A 17,924-nucleotide genomic window follows, 5' to 3' on the forward strand; every position below is an offset into this window, starting at 1 on the left:
ACGTGGGCTTAGTTGCTTCGTGGTGTGTGGGCTTCTTCCTGGGCCAGGGATCGAATCCATGTCCCCTGCATTGGCAGGCAGAGTCTTATTCACTGCGCCACCAGAGAAGTCCCATTTTTCCTTTATTCATCAAGCATTTATTGAACATCTACTGCATGCCAGGCACTTCCCAGGCACTGGGGACACAGAGGTGAATTGGGTGCAGCCCCTGCCTCCTAGTTACTCCCTGTGGATGGAGGAGCAGGTGTGTGCTATTGCCCGCTGCACAGCTGGTGAAAAGATATGGGAGGGACCAGAAGCCAGCTCACGGCCTTCCAGAATGCTGGGACTTCTGCTGCAGAGAAGTCCCACTCCATTCCCCTGTCCTTTTTGAGCACAGTGAAAATTCCCAGGATGGCTGCTGTTACCTCTTTATTTAAGAAGGCTTCACATGCCTCCAGACCACTATCACTTCCTTGTGAAATAGAGCTTTCTTCCCCAAAGTTTGGCAAATCAAGCCTGTTATTGGGGAAGGAAGTCTATGACCAGAAAGGGCAAGAAATGCCTTCATTTACTGCCTCTGAACCCTCAAGCCCAGTCCAGAGAAACCTGATGCACACGCTCCAAGATAAACATCTCTTGAGGAGTCAGCTCGTCAGTGTTTCAATATTTATTTAATAATCTTGCTATATTCATAACATTGTAGAGTAAACGCTTGGAAACTTTCAGTAGAGGTGGGGATATGAATCAATGTATTAAAATAGAAGTTTTTAAAAATCACACATTTAAATGGTACACTAGACATGGGGAATGATGCATAAGAGGACAAAGATGTCCTGGGAAAGGCAAACAGAAAGGGTTCGCCAGGGAAGATTTCTGAGAAGAGGTGTGCTTAGAACTGGATCTGGAAAGATCACAGTGTGTGTGGAGGCAGGCTGGCAGCTGACCTCCTCTGAGATTCCATTTCCTCATCCAGAGAATGGATATAATACACACAGCTTGTAGGAGCTGTGGAAGGACAAAATTCAGTAGCAGTTTCCTGGGATGGTGCCCGGGTGTTTAGGAGGCACCAATGAATATCAGAGTCCCTTCCTTGTTTTATTTTATGCTACTACTCACATTTGTTAATATTTAATAATAGATATGCTCATCTCATGGAAATGAAGAATAGTGACTTCTCACATTTTCTGTCTGGAGCAGGAATTACTTTCTAAAACAGCAGAATAATATAGTAAAATATTACAGATTTAAAGGAAAATGCATGGAAGCAACCTAGATGTTCACTGGCAGATGAATGGGTAAAGAAGGTATGGTACATATATACAGTGGAATATTACTCAGCGGTAAAAAGGAACAAATTTGAGTTAGTTGAACTGAGGTGAACGAACCTAGAGCCTGTTATACAGAGTGAAGTAATTCTGAAAGAGGATAACAAAAATGGAATCTAGAAAAATGGTACTGATGAACCTATTTGCAGGGAAGGAATAGAGACACAGACGTAGAGAAGGGACTTGTGGACACAAGAGGAGAAGGAGAGGGTGGGGCGAATTGAGTAGCATTGACATATACAGACCACCGTGTGTAAAATATAATAGGTATCTGGTGGAACCTGCTGTATATCACAGCATGCTCAGCTTGGTGTTCTGTAATAATGCTGGACCTCATCGGGATAAGAAACTCAAGTACTACATCCCGGAAGTTGTTTACACTGGCATCTACCCACCTTATGCAGGAGGAAGCAGATTCCTCTACTCCCGCCACCTAGCCCTGAGACTGTACAATGTGACTGACTGGGTCCTTCTCTACCCCATCCATGATGTTTATACTGGAATATGCCTTCAGAAACTTGGCCTCGCGCCAGAGAGATACAAAGGCTTCAGGACATTTGATATTGAAGAGAAAAGCAGGAGTAACATTTGTTCCTATGTAGATTTGATGTTGGTACATAGTAGAAAACCTCAAGAGATGATTGATATTTGGTCTCGGTTGCAGAGTGCTCATTTAAAATGCTGAATTATGTGCAAACTACATTTTAAATAGAAATATATCTCAAATAGATCCCATTTGTGTTCTCTTCCATTAGAGGTCATTTCTATGTAAAACCATCAAAATTGCCTTTATAGGTCATGTCCATTTGACGGCCTCTAAACCCTTCAGTTCAGATGGTAAAGCATCTGCCTGCAATGCGGGAGACCTGGGTTCGATCCCTGGGTCAGAAAGATCCCCTGGAGAAGGAAATGGCAAGCCACTCCAGTATTCTTGCCTGGAGAATCCCATGGATGGAGGAGCCTGGGGGACTACAGTCCACGGGGTCGCAGAGTTGGACACGACTGAGCAACTTCACTCACTCACTCACTCACTCAATGACCTAGAGAGGTGGGATGGGGAAGTGGTGAGAGGGAGGATCAAGAGAGATGGGATATATACATACTTATGGCTGATTCACATTGTTGTACTGCAGAAACCAGCACAACATTATGAACAATTACCCTCCAACTACAAAGTTTAAACAAAATAAAATGAAAGAAGCCCCAGAAAGCTCCCTGACCCTTCACCATGTGAGGATACGAGGAGACATTGGCAGTCTGCAACCTGAATAAAAGCCTTCACTAGAACCCTACCATGCTGGCACCCTGACCTCCAACTTCCAGCCTCCAGATCATAAGAATAAATTTCTGATGTTTATAAGCCAAAAACAAATAAATGAAAATGCACAAAAAGTAATCATAAAGCTATGTTAATAGGCACATTATATAATGGTTTAACATAACTATGAATTTATATATTTATACATATAATAACAGCCCCATTGTATGTACCTATAACATATATACAGTTAACACATTAATATTTATACAGCATATAAATAAATATATAAACACATTATATAAAGATTTAATTGGTGAGAAATAGCATCAAGGGGGCAGAGATAAAAAGGAATAATATTTTATTTGGCTTGTCCTAGTCTGAAGGAAGCAGTGGGTTGGTGGAGCTCACATCACAGCAGAATCTCAAATGAGTGATTTCCAGTCTCCCAGAAATGCTGTCTTAATCCCACGTTAAGCACCCTTCAGTTGCTAGTTAGACTCACTTAGACTGAAGTAGATGCTGGATACGCAGTGCTGTGTTCACCGGCCAGTCACTTGCCTGAGGCGTGGTGAGAACTCTCCAAGGTAAGAGAACGGTTGTTCCTGCCAAGCACAGCCACATGGAGCCCCGCCACAGTCACTCCCTCAACCCAGAGAGTCTTTGCATCATGGGCTGGAGACCTGGAGCAGAGGAGGCCCTGCCTGGGGTGTCTCCCTAGCAGGGTGAGTGGTCACGGGCTTGCCCTGTCCAAAAACCCTGCCTCTCCTCAGGCTCAGAGAGAAAAAGTCAGCCCGCTGCTCCAGAGCCCTGTGAGAAAAAAACACGCTAAGCCCTCAGGTTTATTCTGCAGCCTGCACTGGGCCACACTAGCAATAGCCAGTAAAATACTTGGCTAAGAAGCGCTCTTCATTTGGAGCTAAACCTACTGCTGCAAGTTGTTACCACTGTGAGGCAGATTGGCTTCCAGAGAAACTCCACACATCCCAGCTCTTAATTCCTCTGAGAAAAATGTGGGCCTGAGCAAGCCACATAGTGGCTCTGAGTTCCAACTCTGGTTCTGAGATTTAGGTATTGGTATGTGTTGAATTATGTCTCTGAAGAGATATATTGAAGTCCTAAACCCATTAGTCCCTCAGAATGTGACCTTGTTTGGAAACCAGGCTTTTACAGAGCTAATTGAATTAAACTGAGGTCATTAGGGTGAACCCTAATCCAGTGTGACTGGTGTCCTTATGAAAAGGGGACATTTGGACAAAGAGAGGCATGCAGAGAGGGACGATGATATGAAGACAGTCGTCCACCAGTCACAGGACACTCACATCTCCAGAGCGAGGAACAAGCCAAAATGTCTCCTTCCGAGGGAGAGAGGCCCTTCAGACACCTTGATTTTGGGCTTCCAGCCTCCAGAACATGAAACAGTGGATTTTTACTGTCTTAAGCCATCCAGTTTGTGGTACTTCATGACATAAATATGTGTATGTGCTGAGTCGCTCTGTTGTCTCTGACCCTTTGTGACCCCATGGACTGCAGCTCGCCAGGCTCCTCTGTCCATGGGATTCTCCAGGAAAGGATACTGGAGTGGGTTGCCTTGCCCTCCTCCAGGGGATCTTCCCAACCCAGGGATCGAACCTGGGTCTCATGCATGGCAGGTGGATTCTTCACCAACTGAGCCACCAGGGAAGCCCAAATTTTTGTATAGTATTTCTCACTAAAAGAGACTAGAATTATTGGGAAGATCATTTCAGTCAGAACATCTAAGTTCTACCAAGGCAATTACGGGGTTGCAAAAACTGCAGAAAGGGAAAAGGAATCAGAGACACAGCGTGTTGGCACCCGGTGCTGTTGGGCTGAAGGCGGCTGTGGGCACAGTTCAGCAGACAGAACTCTTTCTTCGGCCTCCCCAGGGTGCCCAGTATCCGTGTGTTAACAGATAAATCTCAGTGTGTCGGCCATTTTGTTCCATAACATTTTCACTTGTCGCAGCTCAGCTCATCCCCAGGTCTGGAGAGAGGCCCACGTGACATTCCTGGGACACTGGCCGCGCTGTCAGGGGTGAGTAGCCAAGGGGAACATTTCTCTGTCCTGGGCTGGCTCCTGTCAGACTTGGCCATTTCTTGCCTGCCCCTGTTTAATGGTGCTGTGGGAAAAGGCAAAGGGTGATGATTTCTGAGTTACCTTCCTGGAACGAGGAGGAGCACCTAAAAAAAAAAAAAAAAAAAAAACAAACCAGGAAAAGTGAATTCCAGTGAAGTTGCTGCAAGTTGGGGGCTGTGCTGGCTGAAATGACAAGCGGTTCTCTGAGTAGGGGCAAGCGGCGTGAGTCACCACAGGCGGGTAAGCTGGCTGACCGTCCTAGCTGGAATTCTAGCCGCACCTTTGCAACTGCAGTCCTGTGAAGTCGAGAGTCTGTTGAGAGTCAAGAAAAATCTGCAAAAAAACCAGACTCTTCAAAGAATAAGATATCTTGTATAAACAATCACTATACCTCCCGGAGGCGGGGGGGAAATACACCCTCACCTGTGGGCCAAGTCGCTTCAGTCATGTTGGACTCTGAGACCTCATGGACTGTAGCCTGCCGGGCTCCTCTGTCCATGGCATTCTCCAGGCAAGAATACTGGAGTGGGTTGCCATGCCCTCCTCCAGGGGATCTTCCTGACCTGGGGATAGAATCTGTGTCTCTCATGTCTCCTGCATTGGTAGGTGGGTTCTTTACTGCTAGTGCCACCTAGGAAGCCTTAAAGTTACTTTTGATGATAAGAATAATGTCAAATCACATTAGAGCAAATTAAAAAATTAAAACAAAATAGAAACAAAATCACCCATAATTTCGTGACACTAATACAACTTCTCAGATCTCACAACATAAGGGAATTGTTAAGTAAAATATAGTATATTCATATGGTTGAATGTTACGCATCTAAATGAAAATTACAACAAATTTTACCTAAATATTTAGCAAAACTGTTTACCTAAGGAAATCATAATATTAAATTCTGTGTGTAGTACGATCTGGAAAAGGAATGCTCAGAAGGAAATACACCAAAATATTGTGGGTCAGTTTTACTTTCTTCTTAATAGGCTTTGCACTTTCTAAATGCTTTTTAGTTTTCAGAAGTTACTATCTACCCAGAATTTGGTAAACATTCAGTTTTACTTCCTTCTTATTTTTCTACCATCTAATTATTTACTTGTTTAATTCAGCTGAAATTTTTTCAAGAATGCCATGACCCTCCCCTAGCTTTTTAAAAAGTTGTCAACAGATAACCAAAGGATGTTAAAATGAGAAGAGGTTTTTGGAAATCAACTATTTAGAGGTGGAAACTGAAACCAAAACTGCTTACCATCAGTTCACATAGCCAGTGGCGGGGCTGGGACAGCAGGATTTCTAGAACATCTATCTCAGAGCTTCATCCTCAGTGTTAGCTGTTCAACATGGCCCTGTGACCAAGTGAATGTGCACAAGAGTATGTCGAACAGAGATTTAGAAATTGCTACAAAAGACATATACATGACATTGACACCCATTGCTTGCACTCTGTTAATTCAATTTCTGTTTTATTTTTTCCTGTCCTCTGGGATCTACCCTCAGGTACCAAGTTAATGCTTATTCCTGGCCCTGTGAACTATTCAATCATCACCCCAGCAGTAGCTTTCTTGATCATAGATGATTGTCTACAATGAGTTCTCGTAGTTTTGGCCCAAATACCCATGAGAGTCCCTGAGACACATTTAGAGGACCCACAGGGTCAAAATGAAATTCATAATACGAAGACATTGTTTGCTTTTGCACTCTTATTCTCTCATCAGTTTCCAGTGTTGTTTGCCAGAGGCTGCTGAATAATGTGCAGATTGAAACAGGCTGAACACAGGAGAAGGTATGAGACTCCAGCTGTCTTCTCTTAAGCCAGGTAGAAAAGAGATTTGCCCAAAGTAGAGCAATGCCACTCTTCTCACTACATTTTTTAAAAAGAAAATATAGTTATTTTCGTAAGATGTACTAATTTGAAATGTTATTATATGCTATTGAACAGTGTTTGCTATTTCATTTCTAATGTCATATCAATCGATATAGACCCCACATCAACAAAAGTTTCCCTTTGAAGCATGTCAAGGAGTCCTGAGATCCTAAAAAAAGAGAAGAACTGCTACTCCGCTATCCCCCCTGAGGGACCCAGGTGTCACATAGCCATGTCCCCTGACTCTTGCTGCTGCTTCAGAACTGAGAGCCCTTGAGCATCTGATGCCTGGCAGAATGGACGGTGTGGAAGGAACTTTCTGGATCATGAGGTTGAGGTCTCTAGTGGAAGATCTCACTGTGACTTCCTTCCGGGTCTCAAGTAGCGAGATGTTGTGGGGACATTCAGGGAAGGAAAGAGGGCTCCGTTAGAATGGGCTCTGGTTCCCTGGCAGGTGGGGGTCTGGGGGAAGAAAAAAGGGATGGGGAAGAATGAGAATTAAGAGAAGAACGCTAGAGAGTAGTGAGCTGCCCTGTGCGTTTCACTCTGCTTTCAGACCTAAAATATCTTCAGTCAACCATAACCCGTTTATCTTTAGTACCGATATCTGATGCAACAGAATTTAAAAGACGACTTCACAGCCCACGGAAGAATCTCTCCGAAGCATGAAATTCTTTAATTTAGGACAGAGCATGCCATTAGACTCTTATAGATAAAAGGTCTGAATGCAAATTCTTATGGACTGTTTATGCACTGGCTGAGGGACAAGATGCTTAAGCTTGGCTGTGCATTAGAATCACCCAGGTTGCTTGGAAAAATCCACATGCCAGGGCCCCAGGGGCAGAGCCCGGCGTCAGCATATCTTAATCTCTCCAGAAGATTCCAAGGTACAGCCAAGTTTGGGGACCATGGAACTAGGGAGGTAGAAATCAAGAGCACAGTCAACTGAAATGGATGGGGATGTTAGTGCCCAAAGGAAGCGGGGGTGTGAGGAGCCCAGAGAAACAGCATCTCCTTCACACCCTAGCTCCAGGCCTGAGCGGGTCTTCCTCCCTGGTACCTCCTGTTTGGAGAGGCTGGAGGTTGGTTTTCCGTATTCTTTCTCCTTTCAGCCAGGCCTTTACCCAGCTGGTCTCCACAAAGCTCAGCCCTTGGACAAGGAAAGGAGAGAAAACTTGGCAATTTTCTCTCCAGCTCTTCAAATCAACAATTTTGGTCACAGATCAGGCTGCTGAATCTTTTCACATCTGAAACTCAGACTTTGACGTGCTTGTTTTTCTCCCCCAGTCTGACTCACAGGGTGAGTCATAGTGAACCTTGTTAATCTCCACTGGACCAGGGGAAGCAAGGGCAGAGGGGGCGGGCTTCCTCTCCCCTCGAGGGTTGGGCTGAGGCTGAATTCTGAGCTAGCTTCTCAGCTCCCATCCCAGCTCAGCCCCCTGCCTCCGAGATTATTCTTGGAGCCCTGCCTCCGTTTCTGGCAGAAGTGATAGTTAGGGATCAGTAAGCCCAAGGCTCCAGGGATCTGTGGTTGGGTTACCCACCGATTTCTCCCTGGCTTCTCTCTTCCCTGAGGTACCTGAAAAAAACCATAACACTCAAAACTTTCAAGCTGAAGGAAGCTTTGGGGTGAAGAGGGTGGTCTGATAAGATAAGTATCTTAGCAGCACAGAATGCCAGGAAGACTTCTTGAAATCAAGAGAAATGCAGCTCTCTCTCTGCTAAGACAGTTATCAGAGACAGAGCGACAGGGCAAACATCTAGGATGTTTATATTTATTCCTGTTTCCTGGAATGTGAGAAGGGAATGTGACATTCTCTCCTTCTGATGCTGCCCACATATCTTCCCGGCCGTCCGCGGTTGCCCAGGCTCTGATGACTCTCGTCCATGGATGGATTTAGACTGGGGCCCAGAGGGGCGAGGTGATGGAGAGGGTGTGCTGCACCCCGGCCTGGGTGGCACCCGCCCCATGTATGAGGGTCTGACAAGGGGGGAGGGGGAGCGATTCACAAACCACCCATCCATTCTTTCCATAACCATCTACTGGGGAAGTGAGATAGGCACAAGGGAAGACTTGGGGTGAAACCAGCTTCCCGTTCCTGTGAGGCTCACAGCTGAACAGAGGGGCAAAACAGTCACAGGGCAGTGTGGAAAGAGCACCCAGGGATACCCCAGGGTGCTATGGGCGCGGAACGGAGGGGGTTAGTGCAAACTGTCTCAGGGTGAGGAGGGCTCCTGGAAGACTGAGCTGCTGGGGGGTGGGGGGGGTGGGGAATCCAGAAGATGGGGAGATCGGAGAAGTCAGTAATTACAAATGTCTGTAATGTTGACCCTCTGGACCCCAAAAGATGGAGTAGGGCAAAGTCTAAAGGAGTGACCTCGTCACTATAATGGTAAGGCTACTAGGCTGGTCCCTGAGTGATGTGACTCAGACTCTAGAAGCTTCTCTTTCTCCTGCCCCTGCTCGCTGGGCGCTGGGGAGGCTCTCACCCACCTGGACCCCTGGCCTCTGGGCACAGCTGCCGCTGCTTCACCTGGTGCTGCGCTTCGGCCTGGCTCCTGGGTCCACTCTGGACGCCCCATTCATGCCTGTCCCACTGAGTGGCTCCAAGGTCACTTTGCCATTGGATGATGACTCAGAAAGGCTTTTACTCTTTGCTCAGCAAAGGAGTTCCTTGTGTTTTTGCTCATTCTCAGTCACTAAGTCGCATCCGACTCTTCGCAACCCTGTGAACTGTAGCCCACCAGGCTCCTCTGTCCATGGGGCTTTCCAGGAATAACACTGGACTGGGTTGCCATTTCCTTCTCCAGGGGATCTTCCCGACCCAGGGATCGAACTCCCATCTCCTGCCTTGGCACTTGGCGTGCACACTCCCATTTTCCCGAAACAATATCATGAATTATGGCTACATCAATACCTAGGCGTTGCATTATTATGATTTCATGAAACTTCTCAGATGGGCCATTTAATACTTTACAACTGCCTTTGCTTTCTTGTTCAACTATTAATACGATGTTCCTAGAGTTAATAATTTTTCATATTATTCTTTTCTTGCCCAGTTTCCTATGTCTGTATCTCAAATGTATCCCCGTACTCTGCCAGAAAGTACAGATCTCCTTTCAAGACACCCAAACATATCCACCATAAGTTTCATTTTTTTCCTTGGAGACATCCTTCCAGAGCCCCAATCTGCCTGCTGGATTTGTTGCTTCTTAAGGATGCTGCCCCATTATTGTCAGTATTACAGTGTGGACGTGTTTGGGGACACTGTTCTGCCTACTGGGGCTTCCCAGGTCTCACTGTGGTGAAGAACATGCCTGCCAGTGCAGGAGACATAAGAGATACGTGTTCAATTCCTGGGTCAGGAAGATCCCTGAACAAGGGCATGGCAACCCACTCTAGTATTCTTGCCTGGAGAATCCTATGGATGGAGGAGCCTGATGGGCTACAGTTCATGGAGTCACAGAGTAGGACACGCCTGAAGTGACTTAGCATGTTCTGCCCACCGCAATAAAATCTGTTCCACTCCAGAGAGACTGAAATGGTAAGTCAACCAGCCCCGCCCTCACCCCATCCCCCTCTCTTTGCCAACCAACAGCTTCTTGAATGTGTAGCTGTAAAAATGCAGTCTCACAACCTTGTCTTCTGAATCACAAAAAGTACTTCATCTCTCTTTTCAGGAGTCAGAAATCCGTGTTCCCATTTTACAAAGAGAAGAACCAAAGCCTAGAGAATATTACCATTTTGTGTAAAATCCCAGAAGGCAAAGTGCAGTCTCATTTCTAGGGCTGGTGTCTGTCTTCTACATGTGAAAAAGTGAAAGTGAAAGTTGCTCAGTCATATCTGACTCTTTGTGACCCCCTGGACTATACAGTCCATGGAATTCTCCAGGTCAGAATACTGGAGTGGGTAATCTTTCCCTTCTCCAGGGGATCTTCCCAACCCAGGGATTGAATCCAGGTCTCCCACATTGCAGGTGGATTCTTTCCCAGCTGAATCACAAGGGAAGCCCAAGAATACTGGAGTGGGTAGCCTAGCTCTTCTCCAGGGGATCTTTCCTACCCAGGAATTGAACAGGGGTCTCCTGCATTGCAGGTGGATTCTTTACCAACTGAGCTATCAGGGAAGCTCATGTCTCCATGTGACATCTGTGCAATTTGTTCCAGTTGATCCTGGATAATGTGATAGATGAGGTGGGAGACTAGATAATGTATTTCCACTAGATCTCTCCTCAGAGAAAAGTTCCACCTGAGCTTGCTCTCAGCACGGCACAGATGGTCATTCTCCACTCACCAGGTTTACTTCTACAGTTTCCTTTTTATGGGCATTTTACTCCTTGGTGAGAGAATCAGGTGGTCAGATGACTTTCACAGCCATGCCTGGTGGAAGCCCATGACAACATTTCCATGACTCCCACCCACCTCCTCTTGCCCAGGCTGCAACAACCGCACTCCCAACACCCTCCCAAGGAGCCTGTGGAGGCTGGGTCGGAGCTGGTTAAGAGTCAGCAGAAACAGCCCTCTTCCCTTTATTCTCAGAACTCTGGTGTCCTATTTCTATCTAATCTGGTGTGCATGCTCTGTCGTGTCCAACTCTGCGGCCCCATGGATTGTAGTTCACCAGGTCCCTCTGTCCATGGAATTTTCCAGGAAAGAATACTGCAGTGAATTGCCATTTCCTCCTCCAGAGGATCTTCCTGACCCAAGGATCGAACCCACATCTCTTGAGTCTCTTGCATTGGCAGGCAGACTCTTTACCACTGGTGCCACCTGGGAAGCCACTTATAAACACATTTCAGTCCTTTTGGTTTCTCTCGGTTCTTCTGAAGTTCAAGTTCACATTCAAGATTGCTACTATCAGTCCTTCTCTGTTCGTGGTCAGGTCATCAGCTTTGGAAAAATAGAAATACTGTCAACGCTGCCTCCACTAGCTTCATCACATGTTATAGAATGAAGCGTAAGTGCCAATAAGCTCAACATCTGTATTGAGAAGTCAGAACTCTGGGGTTGAAGGGAGGACATGTGGCATGAAACTGCTTGGGAGGAGAGAATAGGGGTAACGGAGGAACTGGGGGGCACTGACCAGGCAGGAAGTGAGGTTGCTGTGAGATAGCTCAGTGCAGGCAGTAAGAAGCCACACTCAGAACCTTGAGCGTGCAGACATTTGAAAAGTAACAGCAGAGGAGATTTGAATGCTCACTGCCTTTTGTGTGTCTCTGTGTGTGTGTGTGTCCATGTGTGCCTGTGTTCTATTCGACACAACTCTGAGAGTCAGAGCAAAACAATAGGAGACTGTGCTACTGAGTCCCACCCTGGTTCAGTTCAGTTCAGTTCAGTCGCTCAGTCGTGTCCAACTCTGCGACCCCATGAATTGCAGCACACCAGGCCTCCCTGTCCATCACCAACTCCCGGAGTTCACTCAAACTCACGTCCATCGAGTCAGTGATGCCATCCAGCCATCTCATCCTCTGTCGTCCCCTTCTCCTCCTGCCCCCAATCCCTCCCAGCATCAGAGTCTTTTCCAATGAGTCAACTCTTCGCATGAGGTGGCCAAAGTACTGGAGTTTCAGCTTTAGCATCATTCCTTCCAAAGAAATCCCAGGGCTGATCTCCTTTAGAATGGACTAGTTGGATCTCCTTGCAGTCCAAGGGACTTCTCCTCAAGAGTCTTCTCCAACACCACAGTTCAAAAGCATCAATTCTTTGGCACTCAGCTTTCTTCACAGTCCAACTCTCACATCCATACATGACCACTGGAAAAACCATAGCCTTGACTAGACGGACCTTTGTTGGCAAAGTAATGTCTCTGCTCTTCAATGTGCTATCTAAGTTGGTCATAACTTTTCTTCCAAGGAGTAAGCGTCTTTTAATTTCATGGCTGCAATCACCATCTGCCGTGATTTTGGAGCCCCCCCCCCAAATAAATTCTGATACTGTTTCCCCATCTATTTCCCATGAAGTGATGGGACCAGATGCCATACCCAGAGTAAAAGAATAGAGCAGTCAACCCTTTACATCCACGGGTTTCGCATCTATGGATTCAACCTACTGCGGATCCAAACCCTCAGATGGGTAACCAGAGGACACCAAGGGCGAGGTGCATTATACCTAATTATATAAGGGACTTGAGCACCCCCAGAGTTTGCTATTCACAGCAGATGGGAGTTGGGACCAACCCTCCCCAAACACTGAAAGACAACTGTAAAAGCTGGTGTGCTGCCTCCCACTTCAGAGGCAGCCGCTGTGATCACCATATTATCTGCATAGCCAACTTCTCAAGCCACAGGAGTTTACTGTAAGGAATTGTAACTCAGTAAAATATGCACTTCAAAGCCAGAGGAAAGTGGGTCTTTTCCCAGCTTAACCCCGGATCATCCCCACCCAACCGTTGGCCTGCCTCTCCCTCCTCCTTCTAAATATTCAAATACTTAAGGAAACCTCCATTTCTGCCCCATCCTAGGTCAGATCCCCCATTCTCTGCTCCTTAGTACCCTGCCCTGCTCCTTTGTGCACTTTGTGCAATTATACTTAGATAAGTAATTGCAATTAGTTCTTAAATTTGCCTCCCTCTTCTCACCGCTTTATGCCTGTTGCCTTGATGTTATGTAATTGTCAAATGAGTGAATTGACATTTCACAACTACAAGTCTCTATATCATGTAACAACAAAAATCCAGTTCAGTGAGATGTCAAGGGTAAATTTTCCTTTTTCCCTAAGATCAGATTGTTTCCTTTGTATGTCTGTTGTCAAATCTAAAAGCCCAAATGACAAAGCTAACCAGAGACTGTGCATTTAAAAGGGTGGCTGGGACGTTTCTGGACACATAAGGTAGGTAAGTCACTTCAGTTGTGTCGGACTCTGTGCGACCCATAGATGGCAGCCCAACAGGCTCCCCCGTCCTTGGGATTCTCCAGGCAAGAACACTGGAGTGGGTTGCCATTTCCTTCTCCAATGCATGAAAGTGAAAAGTGAAAGTGAAGTCACTCAGTCATGTCCGACTCTTAGCAACCCCTTGGACTGCAGCCTACCAGGCTCCTCTGTCCATGGGATTTTCCAGGCAAGACTACTGGAGTGGGGTGCCATCGATGCCCTTAATGTATATGACGACATTTGGTGACCGCGATGACTAAGCTGCTCTTCAGCGCTCATTGAGATAGTTATAGATTTCTATTTAGAGTAAATTTAGCTGTAATGACAGCAGCAGTCAGCAGCATAACAGCCAAGTCTTAAGAAGCAGCTTTCATCCAGAGAACCACAGGCTCCCGTTTAGCCTGCTCGGCCTGCCTCTGTCAGACTGCTCAGGTGGAGCCTAACAGACCTCCCAGCACCTTCCGGGCCTGCCTTTATTCGAACCCTCACTGACGTCTCCAGTCTACATCATCACGCTTTATCTGAACTCCCCTAGCCCCTCTGTTTAATGACACGATCAAACATTTGTCTACTTGTCTAACAAATACGTCTTGTACAGCATCTAAAATGTACCAGACTCTGTGCTGAGCATTTGCAAATATGTTGAACTACATGTGTGTTACGTTAGTCACTCAGTCATGATCGGCTCTTTGTGACTGTAGCCCACCAGGCTCCTCTGTCCATGGAATTCTCCAGGCAAGAATACTGGAGCAGGTTGCCATTTCCTTCTCCAGGGGATCTTCCTGACCCAGGGATAGAACCCAGGTCTCCTGCATTGCAGGCAAATTCCTTACTGTCTGAGCCACCAGGGAAGTTCTAATGAAATACATGGTTCCCTATTATTTCACAGGTACACGTTTCATGGAGGGTATGAGGGTGAAATTGAGGGCTATGTTGTATGTAGTTTAACCCCCAAAAGACTCAGAACGGTGTTCAGTAATAGAGTTAATAGATGATGTTATCTTTGTTTCATGACTAATGAATTTAGCACACGGCAGAGAGGACTGACTAATCCAAACTGAAAGGGAACTGATGTGAAATAAACCAGAGCAGGGAACCATGACAAGGAAGAGGATAGGCAGAAGCTGAAAAACAGAGACGCTCTTACGGAGGGCTAAAGCTGGAAGACCCTAGCCTTTGGAGTCCACACTGCATCGTTCGTTCCCCAGTCACTTCCAAAGAGGACATTTGGACCGCGGCTTTTGTGTGCCACTGCTGAGCGAGGTGGAGAGGTGCACAAGAGGATGCATTCCAGAAAGCACTGGGAGACAGGAAAACAAAAGGAGAGGAACTGGAGGAATTCCGTGTGTGGGAGGTGTGGGCACAGAGTCAGGCAGCGCTGGCTTACTAGCATCACGAACACGAAATCCGAGTGGGCACAGGAGTTTCAGTTTGCTTGAAATGCACTGAATATTCAATGAACATCCCCTGCTTCGTGAGGCTTGCCAAAATACATCCTATTCTTTCTGACTTGCCTTTATGAGCCTCTATCTATTCCTTGCTTCCTGAAACGAGCCCACTTATGACCCAGGTCAAAATTGGGATTGTCTTCCCCCCAGGCAACCTGGCACCTCTGCTCAGGTGTCCAGCCTACTTTTTCATTAAAGCAAGATCTTAAGAATGGTGAGGATTTTAAATTCTCACTACAGTGGACCCACTGACTGTTTTACTGCAGTGCCAGAAAGAGCTGAGTAGTTGATGTTGACCTCCGGAAAATATCATTACATCTCTACGTTTTAGAGGCTTTTTCACTTCCTGTTTAACTTAAAATAATGTTCTTTCTCACACTCAGTGAATCCCTCCCAGGGCCACAGGATAAGCCAGGTCACACAGTGATCAGAGCAAAGACCCAAGGCAAAGCACTGCGATGATGAAATCCATCCATGGTGGGTGGATTTCCAAGACTGGAGGAAGTGGGGAAAAGGAGGGGAAAGGGGACATTTTTCTGTATCTGAGGCAAAAGAAATCTCTTTAAATTTCAAATAGTTATCAGTTAAAGAGGCAGATACCTACAGCTCTAGGATTACAATTGACAACTCTCTCCTTAAAGTTGAAAGCAAGAGCAGATGGAGAAACAGAGTTCTTAGCATTTGGTCTGCGCTCAGCCCTTATGGAAGAAAGAACCCATTCTAGCATGAAGAGACATGGGGAGAGTGCTGGGAGGCAAAGAGGGAGAGGGTTGGAAGAGCAGGATAAAGACATCTAAATAGGACACACACAGAACTAGCCAGGGAGGTTTACTGTAGTCCTGCCTGGGTTAGAGTTTGCCATTTTCTTAGTAAGGAGTAAATGGAGGTGAGTGAGTGGTTATCTGTTATTTACCATGAATATGGTGATTTGCATCATAAATGTGCAGCAGAATGTATAGGACCTCAGTTTCCTTCTCTGTGAACTTTCTTGTCCTCACTGTTGTTGTTTTAGTCGCTAAGTCATGTCCAGCTCTTTTGCAACCCCATGGACTGCAGCCCACCAGGCACCTCTGTCTGTGGGATTTTCCAGGAGAGAATACTGGAGCAGGTTGCCATTTCCTTCTCCAGGGGATCTTCCTGACCCAGGGATTGAACCTGGGTCTCCTGAATTGGCAGGTGAGTTCTTTACCACTGAGCCACCAGGGAAGCCCAATTAGATTTTTTTCTCTCCACTAAAATGACTTCAGTTTTAACTGGATTCACCAGGTATGTTGATAATAGAAGCAAAGCCCCAGAATTAAGGCTATAGCTTATTCTCTTTTGATGTTTATCACTGAAATGATCCTACTTTGTGCGACATTCTGGACATCCTGGGCATCAGTCATGTTCATTGAGCATCACGCTTTGACCTCTAGCTTCAGGCAGGAGGACGAGCTAAGGCAGTGGCTGGAAAGATGTCACCCAAGGATGGCACATAAGTGATACCCACACTGCCTGGCCCCCCTCCTTACTCAGAGCAGACATTGCTCATCCATTAGGCACTCCTTGTCGAATCACTGTCTCATGATTATTTTCAACATCGCCACAAGGAAGCCACTATAAATCAATTGATGTTGGTAGATGAGAGAAAAGAACATACTTGCCACCCAGTCCTATCTTTGTTGTTTTCCAAAGATAGTCATAAAAATCATGTTCAGCGAAAAGTGTCAGAATTTATCCTGAATATATCCTTCAGAGTAAAAGTTCAAAATCTTAATATTATCTAGACATTCAGATATGAATGAACCAATTATACTGACAGAATTGAAACAATACTCTAAGTATTAGTCATATGTGACTATTATATAACATATACATGAAATATATATATATATATATACAGACATATAAAATATATATGTTAAAAGAAAACAAAGTCTGTGTTAGAAAGCTCTCCCAAGTATTAATAGATGCTCTCTAACCTGCGAAGAACTCAGTTCTGGCTGTCGTCTTGGATCTGGTGTCCAGGGGGGCAAACCAGAGAGGCAGCCCCAGTGCAGTTTGCAAGATGTGTTCTGAGGGTGCCAGGCGTTGCTGCAGCTGTGAGTCAGAAACCTCAGTGGGAAGGAGATGGTGCTAGTGGGCTGGTTAAGAGGCCTCCATCAGGGAGCATGCGTTGGCAGCTCGGCAGAGGGGAAGCTGGTTTGAGAGCCTGAAGATTCCCTGAGGGAACAAGAGAAAGGCTTGGAATACAGGTCAAGAGATCAAAGCACAGCAGAACCCTTCTCTCTACCTCCCTTGAGCACCATGGCAAACCAGAATTGGACTGTGGGCATGAACTGAGACTCCCACTGCTACTGTCCAAGTCCTCCAGAGAGTCGAGGTGGGAAAGAGTTCAAAGAACTCTCAAACATAACTTAAAACCCCAAGAGTCACACCAAGTAGCACCATAACATTCTAAAGCTGAAACTGCCTTTCCTGATCCAGCCCCCATCCAGCCTTCTCTTAGCACAGATGAGAAAACGCAAGCCCAGGGAGGTCAAAAAGTTTAGCAAAATTAGACAACAGAACTAGGATGAGAACCCCAGAGACTTGACCCTGGACCCTGGACTTCTCCTTTCTTCCAACCTTTCCATAGACAGCGGCCTTGAAAATCTATGATCGGAGGACTTCCCAGCTCAAGAGATCGTGACCAAGTTGCTGGGTCATTGAGTTGTCACCACGTTGAGGAGCTGTCCTTTGAAGGAGGTCCTTCTTGGCAATGCCCTTTCAGAATTTCAGTGGATGTCCAGCATGAATCACGAATGCGCTCCTACAATGTGGCAGCTTCAGACTGAGTATGAAGACACAAATGGGTCAATGAGGAGAAAACGAATAGCCTGCTGACACTTCTGCTTCCTTGAATGAGGTATTAGGCCTGAATTATTACAGCAGGAAATGCTAAACTGCGGTGGAAAGAAAAGGTGTGATTACTCATGTCAGTGTTAAAATTGCCATTTTTCACAAAGGGATTAATCACCAGCCACAAAACCTGCTGAACTTGGTATAAAGTACTTTCCTCTTCCCCATGAATTTTCCCTCTTGGCAGTAGGATTATAATATG

General features: G+C 46.0%; 1 long non-coding RNA gene across 2 annotated transcripts; it reads right to left on the bottom strand.

The window, feature by feature from the left end:
- Positions 1-2,909: 2,909 nt before the first annotated feature.
- On the bottom strand, positions 2,910-17,723 carry LOC112583436. 2 transcript variants are annotated; one of them, XR_003107524.3, is made up of 4 exons: positions 17,450-17,723; positions 16,804-17,044; positions 5,910-6,006; positions 2,910-4,766 (listed from the first exon to the last, which is right to left on the bottom strand). It is a non-coding gene; the product is annotated as an uncharacterized LOC112583436 (long non-coding RNA). The 2 variants fall into 2 exon arrangements; XR_006548670.2 differs by lacking the exon at positions 5,910-6,006.
- Between the last annotated feature and the right edge of the window lie 201 nt (positions 17,724-17,924).

The sequence above is a fragment of the Bubalus bubalis genome, chromosome 1 (assembly GCF_019923935.1).
Source record: "Bubalus bubalis isolate 160015118507 breed Murrah chromosome 1, NDDB_SH_1, whole genome shotgun sequence".
In the NCBI taxonomy this organism is placed as follows: Eukaryota; Metazoa; Chordata; class Mammalia; order Artiodactyla; family Bovidae; genus Bubalus; species Bubalus bubalis.